The sequence below is a fragment of the Danio rerio genome, chromosome 3 (assembly GCF_052040795.2).
Source record: "Danio rerio strain M-AB ecotype USA chromosome 3, GRCz13ab, whole genome shotgun sequence".
Classification (NCBI taxonomy): domain Eukaryota; kingdom Metazoa; phylum Chordata; class Actinopteri; order Cypriniformes; family Danionidae; genus Danio; species Danio rerio.
In genome coordinates, this window is record NC_141023.1 from 51,724,130 (window position 1) to 51,739,719 (window position 15,590).

Below are 15,590 nucleotides of genomic sequence, written 5' to 3' on the forward strand. Positions count from 1 at the left end.
TTTTTTTGTTTGTTAGTCTAGTTTTGGCCTATACTTAGACGTCTATTAGATTTTCACAGACAAACAAATTTTAAACCCAAAAATTCGTTTTTGATGGACTGTGTCTATGGACTATGGATGTCAACAGTTAAAGATTTTCAGTTGTCATCAACATTTCATCTTTTTTTGATCAACAAATTAACGAAACTCATAAAGGTTTGAAACCACTTGAGGATAAGTAAATAGTAAGTTTACATTTTTGGGTCAACTATCCCTTTAAGTCAAGTCAAGTTGTGTTATAGTACTTTTTACAATGTAGATTAAGTTAAAGCAGCTTAAGCAGTACTTAAGTTATTAAAATAATAAGTATTAAATATCCATTTTATGTAAGAGTTTGTGCTCATAAATATCCAAAATGTAAAATAAAAAAATATCAAATAAAAAAAAAATATATTGAGCTATATGAATAAATAAAAAGATTAAAATCAAATGTATTAAATTTTGTAATGACACTATCACGTCGTTTTCAAGGAAACAGCTGCTTTAGAACTTTAAATGTTTTTCATAAATATGAGAACATCAAAGGGTAACTCTCCAATACTATTCTTTAAAACATCACAATGTCCTTTCCTTCAATATCTGAATATATATACTCTGTTCAAAATTCTTTATAGACAGCCAGTCCTTAAACACAAATAAAAAATAAAACAAGTATTGCACTGTTATCTGCAAGACTCTTTTAACCACAGTATTACTTTTTTTTAATGGCTTCATCTGTTTCATTTATTGTCTCAGGGCATTTTTCATTAAGCCGGTGTATTCATTAATATTACGTTTTCAATGTCTTATATTTACACAATGACTATCCTACCTGCCCATTCTAGTGTGTTGGGCTCATGACTGGTGCTTGGTAACTTTACAGGGCCAATCTCTTCTCTGTTAGCAGCCAACTGGACAAGAGGCAGCTGCTGCTGAAGAGCTACAGAACAAATAAACGTTTGGTACACTGTAAAAAATTGCTGTTAAAAAACGGTCAGATTCTACGGCAAAATAATGTTTTTTCACTAAAACAGTAATATTCTGTTAAAAACAGTGCTTTCTGGGTATCATTTTTGTTTTCGAGAAAGTAACCAACTGCAGAAAACTGAGCTAACAGAGTTCAGATTCGATGTTTTGAAGTCTGTGTTTGAAATCACGCTTTGTGTCCTTGTTCACTATTTCATACACTAGTTAACTAATATAGTTCACCTGACAGTTTTAATGAACACTAATGAGTGAATTCAGACACTGATGAACACCTGCTGTTAATAATTACAATTACTGAAGAAAATAAACAAGAAATACAAACAGTGACTTGAGTTACAACATTAAATGAAATCAAAAAAAATAAAACAGCTTCAGTCTCAGCAGAGGATCATTAAACAACTCCACAAACAACAGCAGACACACACTTATTACTGACTGATTTGACGTCCATACAATTCTCATTGAGATCCAACAGAAATTAAGGTGTTTTTTGTGTCACCGTAATGGAGTGAGGGGCTGGTTTAGTTGGGTTCTTCACCCTTGAACTCAATTAAGAAGACTTTCCAACTGCTGTAATACAGAGTTTACAAAACATTTGTATTATATCAATAAAGTTGGGAAGTTAATAAATAGAGAAATCTATTTATCTGAAATTAGTTCTGATAAATGTTTTGGTATAAATCTGGAAGAAGGGCCTTATGCAATAGATTTTATGCTTAGTTGCAGGTATTAATTTAATTAATGAGAAGTGGAAACAGAAAAGATGCCTCCGTAATTACTTAACAGTTAAGAAATAACATACAAAAACAGTTCAGTTATGACAAATACACACTCAGACCTCATGAATCTGACCTTGTATCTCAACAATGGTAACATCTCAAATGTTTCATGCTGCAATGCATGCTGGGAGTGGCACTGTACAAATATCCCAGCATGCATTGCGGTATAAATAAATGTTGTATAATGGTCTAACGGTTTTCTTTATTTGTGTTTGATTTTGCTGTTGTTTATGTTTAGACTTTCAGTTGCCTGTTTGTGAGTTAAACTGTTAATTTTGTTAAATTTTGTTAAATTTGTTATCACCATTATTGAGGTTCATACGCTGATTATTGATGTCTCTTTGAGTGCTATTTACACCATAGAGCAGTGTTATTGTCCAAGATATTCTTAAAAACTTCCAGAAATCATTGCCATATATATATATATATATATATACATATAATGTAAAACAATAGATTTAACATTGAATAGGAGCAGTAAATTTTATTATACTAAATGAGAACAGACTCTGCCATTTAATAGCAACATGAACATCACCAGATCTTATTTAGGTTTTTGGCTGGCTTACCTCAGCAAAGGAGCTTTTTAAACAAAGTTCTTAACAATTGCAGCAGCCAAATTATATAAATGTTAAAAATGACAGGGCTGAGAGCCCAACTAAAGCAAACTCTGTTCTCCATGATGGTGACGTAAAACTTTAACTTTTTCTCAAGAAGAACTTTAGTAGATGTTATACAAAAATAAATGTATTAAGTAATAAGTGTAGCTGGTGATGATGTTTGTAGAGTTGTTTAATCATCCGCTGATCATTTAAATGATTTAATCATTTGTTGTTCTTCAGGTTATTTCATTATAAAGCTGTGACTAAAGTTTTGTATGTTCTGTTCTTGTTTTTTCCCTTCAGTATTTCTTCATTTAGTCATTGTTAATCCTCAATTATCATTTAATTAGTCAGTTAATTAATGAATTTACTTCAGCTTTGCTCTTGAAGTATATGCTCTGGGGTTTAAAGGGTTAAAGGTGTGAGAGGTAAAAACACAGTGTAAAAAATGTATTTTAACAGTAATATACTGTTAATTTACACAACGGAAGTAGACTGTAAAAAAACAGTATATTGCTGGCAACCACAGCTGCCAGTAGATTACTGTTAAATCAAGGAAAAAACAGTATTTTACTGTAAAACCTGAAGCTAATTTCTTCTGTCTGTCACCGTTGTGGAGGAGAGTAGAGCCAGTGTATGAGTTAAAGATGAACAATGAACTGCTGATGTTATTCTGCATGTGTCTCTATTTAAAGATAGCGGCTGTTTAGTTGCTGATGCAGTCAGAATCTCTCTGGTGATTCCAGATTTACATGTATGTGTGCTGTTGTGAAAAATAAGACATTAGAGTTAAACCGAACTTTTCTAATTAACTAAAATAAGTTATCATTATAAGTATGCTTCTAAGCATATATAGGACATTAATTCATAAACTCATTCAGCAGTTGACCAAGTTGAGGCAGTTGCTTTCAGTGAGCAAAATGAGTTCACTTAAGTATTGTGTAAATCAATGTAGTCCATGTATTTTTACAGCAACATAATGTAAAATAACAGTACATTGCTGGCAACTGCAGCTGCCAGTATTTTACTGTTTTTTAACGGGACAATTTTTAACAGTGTACATAAATTGTGGTTTGCAGATGTCTTTGTTTTGCACTATTCCTAACTAGCTTAACATTAACTTGCCAGCTGTTTCATCATCTTCATGTGATAGTGTATTCTCGCTGCTGCTGGTTTTTATGAAAAATATACTCAGCTTTTCAAATTCTGGTCTTTTCAGCGCCACCTTTGCGATTTTTAGTATAAATTTTTCATCTCTTGCATATCTTCAATGATTTTGCTTATGAGTAAAGTGCCACTGTTTAGGGTCCAATGATAATTACGTCATTATTAACCTGCAGGCTGCATTTTGCTCACAGGGCTGCAAGAAAATAAATAAAAGGGCGGAGCTGCCGCAAACTAATAAATAAAAACAGTATGGCTATGGTCAAAAAAAAAAAAAAAGAAAAAAGTTTGACTGCTGAGAGTGCAAGCAGCTAGGGACACCGGCCCTCGCGGCCAAAAAAACAGACCGGCCCACCAGAAACTCTCCCAGTCCTCCTGTTTAGCCAATCTGGGCCTTGTACTGCTTTTTAACAACTCCGTTATTGAATGGCCCAGCCAGAGGCCTGACTTAAAACCAGTTGAGCATTTCTGGAGAGACTTAAAAATGGCTGTCACCCAATGTTTTCCATCTAACCTGACAAAACTGGAGAGAATCTGCAAGAAGGAATGGCAGAGGATCCCCAAATCCAGGTGTGAAAGACTTAGTTCAGACAGTAGATCAAAAGAGTGCTTCTACTAAAATACTAAGCAAAGGCTCTGAATACCTAGGACTATGTGATATTTCAGTTTTTCTTTGTAAATAAATCTGTTTTTCGGTTAATATGAGGTGCTAGGTGTACATTAATGAGGAAATGAAATTAAATGATTTTAGCAAATGGCTACAATATAACAAAAAGTAAAAATTAAGGGAGGTTGAATATTTTCTGTACCTACTTTATATTGGGGGTGTAACGGTGCGTGTATTCATCCCGAACCATTAAGTCATATACTCATATAGTCAAGGGTCATATACTCTGACAATGAATATAGAGTTAAGTTGGTCACATTGCACTTTTCATTCCATTGACTTCCATTCATATGGATGCGATTGTGGCAAACATGAAAGAGCTTCATTCCAAAGTTCAAGCTTGGTGAACTCTGACCTGCAAATTCGCATTACGATAATCTGTGAAACAATAAAAGACCAAAACTGTGTACAAAAATTGAAAATATAGAGAAATACCTAATTTTATTAGTGTCGCATCATCTTGTTTTTGATTAAAAAAAAAAGACCACAGCAAAAACTTAGGAGCCATTCACACACACTGTTAAAAATTGTCCCGTTAAAAAACAGTAAAATACTGGCAGCTGCAGTTGCCAGCAATGTACTGTTATTTTACAGTATGTTGCTGTAAAAATACATGGACTACATTGATTTACACAATACTCAAGTTAACTCATTTTGCTCACTGAAAGCAACTGCCTCAACTTGGTCAACTGCTGAATGAGTTTATGAAGTAATGTTCTATATATGCTTAGAAGCATGCTTATAATGATAACTTATTTTAGTTAATTAGAAAAGTTCGGTTTAACTCTAATGTCTTATTTTTCACAACAGCACTCATACATGTAAATCTGGAATCACCAGAGAGATTCTGACTGCATCAGCAACTAAACAGCCGCTATCTTTAAAAAGAGAAACATGCAGAATAACATCAGTAGTTCATTGTTCATCTTAAACTCATACACTGGCTCTACTCTCCTCCACAACGGTGACAGACAGAAGAAATTAGCTTCAGGTTTAACAGTAAAATACTGTTTTTTCCTTGATTTAACAGTAATCTACTGGCAGCTGTGGTTGCCAGCAATCTACTGTTTTTTTACAGTCTACTTCTGTAGTGTAAATTAACAGTATATTCCTGTTAAAATACATTTTTACACTGTGTTTTTACCTCTCACACCTTTAACCCTTTAAACCCCAGAGCATATACTTCAGTTTTTATTGAAGTGTCCACACTACTGAGTGTTCAATAAACATGTAGCAAAGCTGAAGTAAATTCATTAATTAACTGACTAATTAAATGATAATTGAGGATTAACAATGAACAAATGAAGAAATACTGAAGGGAAAAAACAAGAACAGAACATACAAAACTTTAGTCACAGCTTTATAATGAAATAACCTGAAGAACAACAAATGATTAAATCATTTAAAGGATCAGCGGATGATTAAACAACTCTACAAACTTCATCACCAGCTACACTTATTACTTAGTACATGTATTTTTGTATAACATCTACTAAAGTTCTTCTTGAGAGAAAGGTTAACATTTTACGTCACCATCATGGAGAACAGAGTTTGCTTTAGTTGGGCTCTCAGCCCTGATATTTTTATCATTAATATATCTTGGCTGCTGCAATTGTTAAGAACTTTGTTTAAAAGCTCTTTTGATGCGGCAAGCCAGCCAAAAACCTAAATAAGATCTGGTGATGTTCATGTTGCTATTGAATGGCAGAGTCTGTTCTCATTTAGTATAATAAAATTTACTGCTCCTATTCAATGTTAAATCTATTGTTTTACATTATATGTCTATATATGGCAATGATTTCTGGAAGATTTTAAGTATATCTTGGACAATAACACTGCTCTATGGTGTAAATCGCACTCAAAGAGACATCAATAATCAGCATATGAACCTCAATAATGGTGACAACTAACATAATTAACAGTTTAACTCACAAACAGGCAACTGAAAGTCTAAACATAAACAACAGCAGAATCAAACACAAATAAAGAAAACTGTGAGACCATTATACAACATTTATTTATACCGCAATGCATGCTGGGATATTTGTACCGTGCCACTCCCAGCATGCATTGCAGCATGAAACATTTGAGATGTTACCATTGTTGAGATACAAGGTCAGATTCATGAGGTCTGAGTGTGTAGTTGTCATAACTGAACTGTTTTTGTATGTTATTTCTTAACTGTTAAGTAATTACGGAGGTGTCTTTTCTGTTTCCACTTCTCATTAATTAAATTAGTAGCTGCAACTAAGCATAAAATCTATTGCATAAGGCCCTTCATCCAGATTTATACCATAACATTTATCAGAACTAATTTCAGACAAATAGATTTCTCTATTTATTGACTTCCCAACTTTATTGCTATAGTACAAATGTTTTGTAAACTTTGTATTACAGCAGTTGGAAAGTTTAATTAAATGAGTTCAAGGGTGAAGAGCCCAACTAAATCAGCCCCTCACTCCATTACGGTGACACAAAAAACACCTTAATTTCTGTTGGATCTCAATGAGAATAGTATGGAAGTCAAATCAGTCAGTAATAAGTGTGTCTGCTGTTGTTTGTGGAGTTGTTTAATGATCCTCTGTGAGACTGAAGCTGTTTTATTTTATTTGATTTTATTTAATGCTGTAACTCAAGTCACTGTTTGTATTTCTTGTTTATTTTCTTCAGTAATTGTAATTATTAACAGCAGGTGTTCATCAGTGTCTGAATTCACTCATTAGTGTTCATTAAAACTGTCAGGTGAACTATATTAGTTAACTAGTGTATGAAATAGTGAACAAGGACACAAAGTGTGATTTCAAACACAGACTTCAGAACATCGAATCTGAACTCTGTTAGCTCACAGTTTTCTGCAGTTGGTTACTTTCTCGAAAACAAAAATGTTACCCAGAAAGCACTGTTTTTAACAGAATATTACTGTTTTAGTGAAAAAACATTATTTTACTGTAGAATCTGACCGTTTTTTAACAGCAATTTTTTACAGTGCAGAACATGTTTGATCTTTGTGTATGAAAACATGAGAATCAGTGCTCAGGAATGGTTCTGCTATGTTGCTCAAATAAAACAGTTGTCATGATAACTTGCTACTTTAAATCTCTACTTTAAAGTTCTTCGGATTGGTCCGCTGCTTTGGCACTGATATTCATAAGTGCATTGCCAAAAAATGCTTTACTTATTATTTTACGGTATATTAAGAAGAATTTTCTAGGCAAGCAAAACTGTTCTCAGAAATAATAATAATAATAATAATAATAATAATAATAATAATTGGGGCCAATGGGGTAAGCAAAGAAATCTTGTTTTTCTTTTTGACATAAGATTTTTTACCTTACCCCATTGGCAGATTGTTTTGTTTGTTTTAAGGAAAAAATCAATTAATTTGGCATATTATTTTCTTAAAACAGGACTTTGGGCCCTATCATACACCCGGCGCAATGCGGGGCAATGCGTGACACTAATGTTGTTTGCTAGTTTCAGCTTGATGCAATTGTCGCTTTGGTGTGTTGCACCACGCTGTATAAATAGCAAATGGATTTGCACGCATATGTGCGCCCATAGGCGTCCTGGTCTAAAAAGGAGGCGTGTTAAGGCACATTGCTGGCACATTGCTAATTTGATGATATAAAATAGACTGCTCAATAGACCACCTGATAGGAGGTCTAATATCCAGCGCAGACTGCGTTAGTTGTGCGCCTTGCTTAAACATTTTTTAATACACACAGGATGTACAGCAATACACAAATATCTTTACAAATAAAAAAGAATTAAAGAAATAAAATATTACAAAAATTATTATTTTCTGCATAATAATTTCATGCCTTCTTCATCTCGGGAGGCTTTTACAGTTTATTCATGACAATTTGCTTCTGTATAATGTTATTATTAGTAGTAGCATTATTTTTATATGCATATTTATATTTATTTTATTAAATACAAACTTAGGTTTGTCCACCTGTTTTAGACCATATGGGGCATAGCATGTGTATTTTCTTTTTGTGTAAGTTTTTTGATCACACTTCGTTATTGTTGTTCATATATTCGTTTGCTGGAAATTAGAAATGAATTTAGAAATAGTTTTAAAACAAATCTTTGTGCTTAAAAAACTAAATTAATTATAAAAGCTAATGGATGTCTGTGCGTACAACATATTTCCTTATCCACGAGAGTGAAAGTGAAAGTAAAGAATAAGGAGGCTCATCTCTCATTCTCGCGCTGCAGATGTTCTGTTCAACTGTTTTCTCTCTATAGTGAAGCGTTAAGTTTTTCCACTTAAGAATTTAAGAATTTTAAGATATCTAGACTGGAAACAAGACAAAAAATCTAAGTAAGAAAATAATTTTTTGCAGTGTGGCACTGTGTGTAAAAATTGAAATTCTGTTATCTTGACAATGCAGCACTCAAGTTCAAGCTACTGCAAAGGATCAAATGTTTGCTGCTGTACCATGGCTGCAGCAGGGGCAACGATATTATGCAGCACATGTACATCTTATTACAACCATGGAGATGTTTGTTAGAGACAATTCAGATTTATTTTCAGGTGCTGTGTAAAATCCTTGTGCCAGCTGCAGTGATGGTACATCAGGACAGATTATTGATTACCAGATTGTCAGGATAAGATGACAATTCTTAGCCATGGTCAGTCTAGAAAATAGCACATTTTCATTTTCCAAATTATACACAGTTAAGACTTTGTCACAATATAACCAAAGAAGAGTCTAGCTTAAACAAGAAAATCTTAATTATTTGGTCTGTTTTGATCGAGATGCTAATAGTCCAATTCAATGGCATTTGCTAAACTAAGTTAAAAGTGTTCTCGCCAGACCTGGAGATTGGCTGAATGGATTAAAAGATGGTAGAACTCAACAGTTTAACTGCGAGATGTAAAATGAGCCTATAGTGTAGTGTTCCTTTAATGAAGATCCAGATGTATCAGTAAGTAGGTCATTTGATCACTTCATCTTACTGCACTTGTGGATAGGAACAATCTGATGCTGTTTTTTCAGAAAGCTTGAAAGCTGTGACATCATGGGCTACTGTAGGATCAGCTGGAATTATGCATATAATATCATTCATCTGTTTGGTTCTCTCGCTTCCCCATCTGTGAAATAATACAATTGCTTGCTTGGTTTCATTTTCCCCCTCCTTATCAGCTAATTTCACCTCTGCTGTTGTCTTTATCATTCTCCGTTCCCTGAATCACACTTCCACTTTTTCACAGACAAGCTCGCATATGCCCTGCCAGATGCTCTCAGACACAATTATGTAAACCACGTCCAATTGCCTGGAGCCTCTTGAACTTCCTTTCTTATTTTGGGCAGTGAGGAAGGTCTCATTTGTTCCCAAACGTTTTGAAGAGGAGCATAGTTTAGGGTGACACGGCGCAGTGAAGTTTTCAGAAGCTGGCATGCAAACGCCTCAGAACATAAATAATGGATATATCAAGTTAAGCATCCAGCCATGCAGCTGTACATACCAAGCAGCATTATCTTCCCAGTTACCGTATAATTTATCTCCCTTCAGAAATAACTAGAGCTAAAAGCAATTCAGAGCGGAATTTTCCATTAATGTGACCATAGGACCAAGTTAAATCAACATTTATCCTCCTTTAACCTGCTTCTTGAGGGGTTGTCACCAAAATAAATGAAGGTTCTTTCTGACAGAAAAGAGAGAGGGTCACAGAGAGCATTTCAAATGCAAATAATACAATTAATGTGTTACGCAGAAAATAAAAAGCATCACTCCATCAATGCAGTCTATCTTTGTGTTTCTTATCCATTGCACCAAAATTTTTGTTTATCAATAGCTGGGTATCCATTTCTCTTTGTTAATGCATATTTTGATCTATAACATTAGAAACAGGTTTTTTGCTCACTTGTGTTGATGTTGATTTTGAATTTTGGACTGCAAAAAAATTTTATTAGCCCCTTTCACGCAGTTATAACGGTAAATTTGTGCAAAATTTCCAGAACGACTTTTCCAGTAAATTTAAATCTGTGCTGTTCACGCAGGCAAATACATTCCACAACTTTTTTCTTGAAAGGACCATTCACACATCCATTCCAAAATACTGGTAAATTCTAACATCATTAACCAAAAATGACCCCTAAAGCAGTGGTTCCCAAAGTGGGTGTTGGGGGACAATGATGAGGGGTCGCTTGGTGATTTACAAAACTCAAATAAAAATTGTAAAAATTGTAAGGATTAACCATACAGGTTAAATTTTCTGACAACCTGTATGCCACAATACATTAAAAACAAGATATCTAAGGGTTAAATTAAATAAATAAATAACTTTTAAAAATATATACTTATTAGACTGCTGCATTTTTGTGTTGTCAATATGCTCATGTTTATAGATGTCTATAGTTGTGTGCAACTTTGTATATTTATAATCACCTTTGACAAAAATGGGAAACGTGAATCACAGACATTGAGTATGTTTGCATGGACAACAATAACCCTATTTTAATACGATTAAGACAATACTCTGATTAAGAGTCTATCATGTAAACAGTGATTTTTGATTAATTTAATTGGATTAAGGTCATAATCAAACAAAAAAAAGTCTCTATGTGTGAAAGAAGCTATTGTGAATAATTGGAAAAGGAAATGCATCGACGTACACCCACTTGACAACATTATGCTTAGCTTGTTTGCTCTTGGTTGCTAGGTTACCAATACAACAGTTAGCCACTCTAAGGGGCCGATCACAACGGAAGCGTTTTGTGCACTGCTTATGTGCCCTTCACACCTCAGTTGTTGGCTAGCAACATAAAAAGCAAACTGTGTTTTTTTTTTTTTTTCCTGTCAACAAAAAAGGCAGTGGGCGTGCCTTGCTTTTTGGAATGTAAAAGTTGAATTTGGTTTGATCGGCATCTAACAACTTGATAGAAAAATATCTACAGTAATTTGTGATTTTTTTCTTTTTGTGCAAAGTTTGAAAAGATTCACGTCACGATAGGATGAAAACTCAGCTACTAAACTTGGAGCAATTTAAATATTTGAGAACACTTAAAGATCAATAAGACCTGAAAAAAGCTGTGTGAAAGATTACAGGTCACATCAGGACAGCTCCTAACCTCTTAGCCTTTATTAACGGTTTATTTACTGTAAATCTCCTAGTTGGTTGTATATGAGGGCTGAAATGCATCTCAAAATACAGGGTAACTGGTTAAATGTGACGCAAGGTCATATAAAAAATCTGGATAAATAAAGTTAATTATGAAAACCATAATTTAATGAAAAAAAAATTATTAAAAAAACTTAAAACATGCTAATGTCAGCTAATTGCCAAGAACATATATATTTTTTTATTTTCCTGTACTTTAAAACTATTGATCATTAAAATACTGTAGCTAAATTTCATAAGATATTTTAAAAAATATTCTAATAAGGAAAGCTATTATAATTGACAAAACAACATTTCTAAAGCATTAACTAAAATAAAAATGAAATAAAAAAATACAACTAATATTCGGTATCACATTATTTAGAACGCAGTTTGTTGCATTTAAGTTACATTGCATCTACATGCCAACTAATTCTCATTACCACATCACCCCTGTACTGCAGCAACTTCACTTGCTTCCTTTTAAGTCACAGATTGATTTTAAGACCTAGATTTTGACATATAAAGCAATGCATGGACTAACACCTGATTAAATTTGTGGCCTGGTAACTCTCGCCACACCCACAAGCAGTCTTCGTTCTGCATCTGGACTTACGCTATATCAGCCACGCTGTAAACTAGACCATAGGTCGTAGAGCAGAATGTGCATAAGCTATGGAATAGTCTACCCATCAGCATCAGAAATGCTGCTTCTCTGGACTGTTTTGAGATACTTCTTTTTATTGTTGCTTTTAACTTACATTGATTATTTGTGTCAATTTAATCATTCGATTTTATTGTTTATATTTTTTTGTTTTTATTATAATAATTTTTTTTTTTTATCGTTTTTTATTGTTGTTCTTTGTTTGTTTGTCTGTTTGCCTTGTATGCTTTGTAGTGCTTTGGGTCTGAGAAAAGCACACTATAAATAAAATGTATTATTATTATTAATAATAATAATAATAATAATAATAATAATATTATTATTATTATTATAGGTAGACTGTTAGGTTGGGGTTAGGGTTAGTGTTAGTCGACATGTACTTGCAAAGTTTCTTAATATAATGAGTTAAATGTCTGTTGAAAGAGCCGTATCAGCAGATACTATGCAGTCAGTCTATTAATACTCAAATGAGAATTAGTTGGCATGTAGTTGCATTGGGGCCTGTGCAATTTGGGGGAAATATCTAATTCAATCTAATTTAATTTTTTTTGAAAAAAATGAAGACAGCAGAAATTAATTATTCATTTGAAATAATCAGTCTGACATGTTCATTGCTCTAAAATATCATAAATTTTTCAAAAAATAGTATTTTTAGTTTTCAAAGTTTTAGCTTTTCATCCAAATATTTTCATTTAATTTAATTTTCTTGTTGGCTTAGTCCCTTTATTAATACTAGGTCGCCACAGTGGAATGAACCGCCAACTTATCCAGTACGTTTTTACACAGCGGATGCCCTTCCAGCCGCAACCCATCTTTGGGAAACATCCACACACACACTCATACACTACGGACAATTTAGCCTACCCAATTCAACTGTACCACATGTCTTTGGACTGTGGAAAAAAACAGAGCACCTGGAGGAAACCCACGCGAACGCAGGAAGAACATGCAAACTCCACACAGAATCACCAACTGAGCCGAGGTTCGAATCAGCAACCCAGCAACCTTCTTGGTGTGAGGTGACAGCACTAAGTACTGCGCCACTGCTACGCCCACCCAGACATTTACAAAATAATATATATTTTAGAGCAGTGAGCACAATATCGTGATACCGTGAAACCGTGATATTTTTATATATGGTTTTTTATTGTCAGAATCTTATACTGGCCCATGCCTATTTGTAAGTACTAGCTAGTTTGTAAAAAAATTGTTAACATGTTCTTAAAGCAAACTGCAGTTAGTAGATCGTTTACTCTCCATAAAGTCATAAATATTCGCACTGAATCACGTATATCAATAAGAAGCATTTTAATCGTTAAACTGCTTTAAAATTCTGCAACTAATGAATCCATATATGAATGTCAGATTTTATGACACATTATATTTTTATAGTACATTACATTAGTCAATCACTCCAGATGCTGCACATACCTGCATCGCGAGCCGTGAACACACGCGAAATACAGATAAAGTTATAAAAACATTAAACTTTACATTTTTGTGACTTTGAAAGCAAGATATTCTTATACTACTGATATGTAATACATATATCCTGTATTTTTTATATTAATTTGTGTATTAATGCTTCTGAAGTGGCAGACGCCATCATACTACTTGTCTTTTTGTGGGAGTTCGGCATAGTTCGGTTGCACAATTCTAATTGGGCAGAAAAAAAGTGTGCTCACTCAATTGGCTAGTAAGACTCTCACACACAGCGTTTGCTCTGGGTGGGGGAAATGAAATAATACATTTTTCATATCGTAGCCTCATGCAATTAGCTAATCACAACGTTTCAAATTGCGATTTGATTACGGTTAATCGCACAGCCCTAGTTGCAATGCACCTTTATAACAAAATGTCCAATAGGGACCATCAAAATAAAGTCTTACCATAATAATTTCTAGTAATATGAGCTATTAGATCACCAAGCCTTAATTTAATAATCAAAATACTGTAAATGGATTTATCAAACATGCTGTAGAAGCAATTATATTCATTAAAAAATGCTATAGAAGGCAGTTTTTTAAATAAAATAACTTAATTGTAAATAACTATTGGACATGATATAAAATTTATTCAAATAAAATCAGCAATGACTCTTCAGTATTATTACTTCATTTTTCTGTCACATGACCCTTCAAACATCACTCTAATATGATAATTTGATGCTCGGTATTGCTTAAAATATGTTTTGTGAATTGTAAAATTAGCATTCCTCTGAAAATTCTTTTTCAAATATTTACAAATGGATGATTAACAGACAGTAGGTTTTTAGTTATTTCACAAGAGAACAGTATAGAGCAGGGGTGTCCAGACTCGGTCCTGGAGCGCCGGTGTCCTGCAAAGTTTAGCTTCAACCCCAATCAGACACACCTGGGCTGGCTAATCAAGCTCTATCTAGGCTTTCTAGAAACATCCTTGCAGGTGTGTTGAAGCAAGTTGGAGCTGAAATTTGCAGGACACCGGCCCTCCAGGACTGAGTTTGGACACCCCTGGTATAGAGGTTTCTTTCTTTTTTTTCATGAAATACTCTGAAAAATGGACTTGCTCTGTTAAACATCACGTTTAAAATATTTAAAAAAAAATAAGTTCACAGGGGGGCAAATAATTTGGTCTTTAATTGCATATTTTTCCCCTAACAACATAAAAGTATTTATTTGCATTTTTGATCAAATTATTGTTTCTTTGCTGACTAAAAGTAGTACTTTCTAAATAAATGTTGACAAAATGTTAGGCATACAACTATTAAAGGTTGAACTCACTGGCCTCCCATCACATTTCATAATTCCCCTAATCTCCTTGGCTTGGTGCTACATGTAACGACACCTTTGCTTTCTCAAAGACAACAGTGATTACATTTCCCTACAACATGAACGATCGCTGGTGGCAAAACTCATGCATAAAAAAAAATGCATAATCAGAACTTTTCTAAACCCTGAGTCAATATCTAAATTACTTTTGTACACTGCATGACTTTTGCAGTTACTTTTGTACACTGCATGAAGAAATGACGTTTTGCAGTTCAAAATAACAATCTGAAGGGTGACTTTAGTATTACGTTTATATATTAAAACTATTTTATTTTCATTATTTTAATGTATGTGAATTGTGCTCTTGTTTATGAATGGGTTTAAATGCACGCAAGTTTTGTGCAGCCCCTAAAAACATCCGGTGAAATATTGGCTATTTTCAAGTTCATGAAGTACTTTTATAGCATTGATAATATATTTAGTAACACATAAGCATTTGTTTATTTGTTTAAGTGTAAAAGAAGTTGAAAACAAGAGATGTAAGAGGATCAGCAAGCACAATCAAAAATGAAAGGTCACTCATTGTCTTGGTAATGTAAAAATAAGTGAAATGTAAAAAGATGACAGGATATTTCTGTTTTCAGCACTCCTTTTTTCCGATCTGATTTTTATTTAGTTCAGTAACCAAACATAAGTAAATGTGCTCCTCCGCCAAACCAGCTTTACTGAGGTTTAGTGATATATATACGCACATTCATTCATTTTTAAACAGTGACATGCTCCCACTCTAACGTTACTTTGAATATTGGGTCTTAAGTAGCATGTAGGACTGACTTCAAAACAAAATT

At 33.6% G+C, this 15,590-nt stretch overlaps 1 protein-coding gene and 1 long non-coding RNA gene across 12 annotated transcripts in view; one reads left to right on the forward strand and one right to left on the reverse strand.

Moving 5' to 3' along the window:
- Nucleotides 1-6,434, forward strand: part of LOC147846039 (uncharacterized) — a 531,070-nt gene extending 524,636 nt beyond the window's left edge. Inside the window, exon 3 of the long non-coding RNA XR_015481246.1 lies at nt 5,218-6,434. This is a non-coding gene — a long non-coding RNA (uncharacterized LOC147846039). The remainder of the gene's footprint in view (nt 1-5,217) is intronic.
- The window catches only part of gcgra (glucagon receptor a), a 213,987-nt gene that overhangs the window by 159,565 nt on the left and 38,832 nt on the right, over nt 1-15,590 (reverse strand). The window lies entirely within an intron of this gene.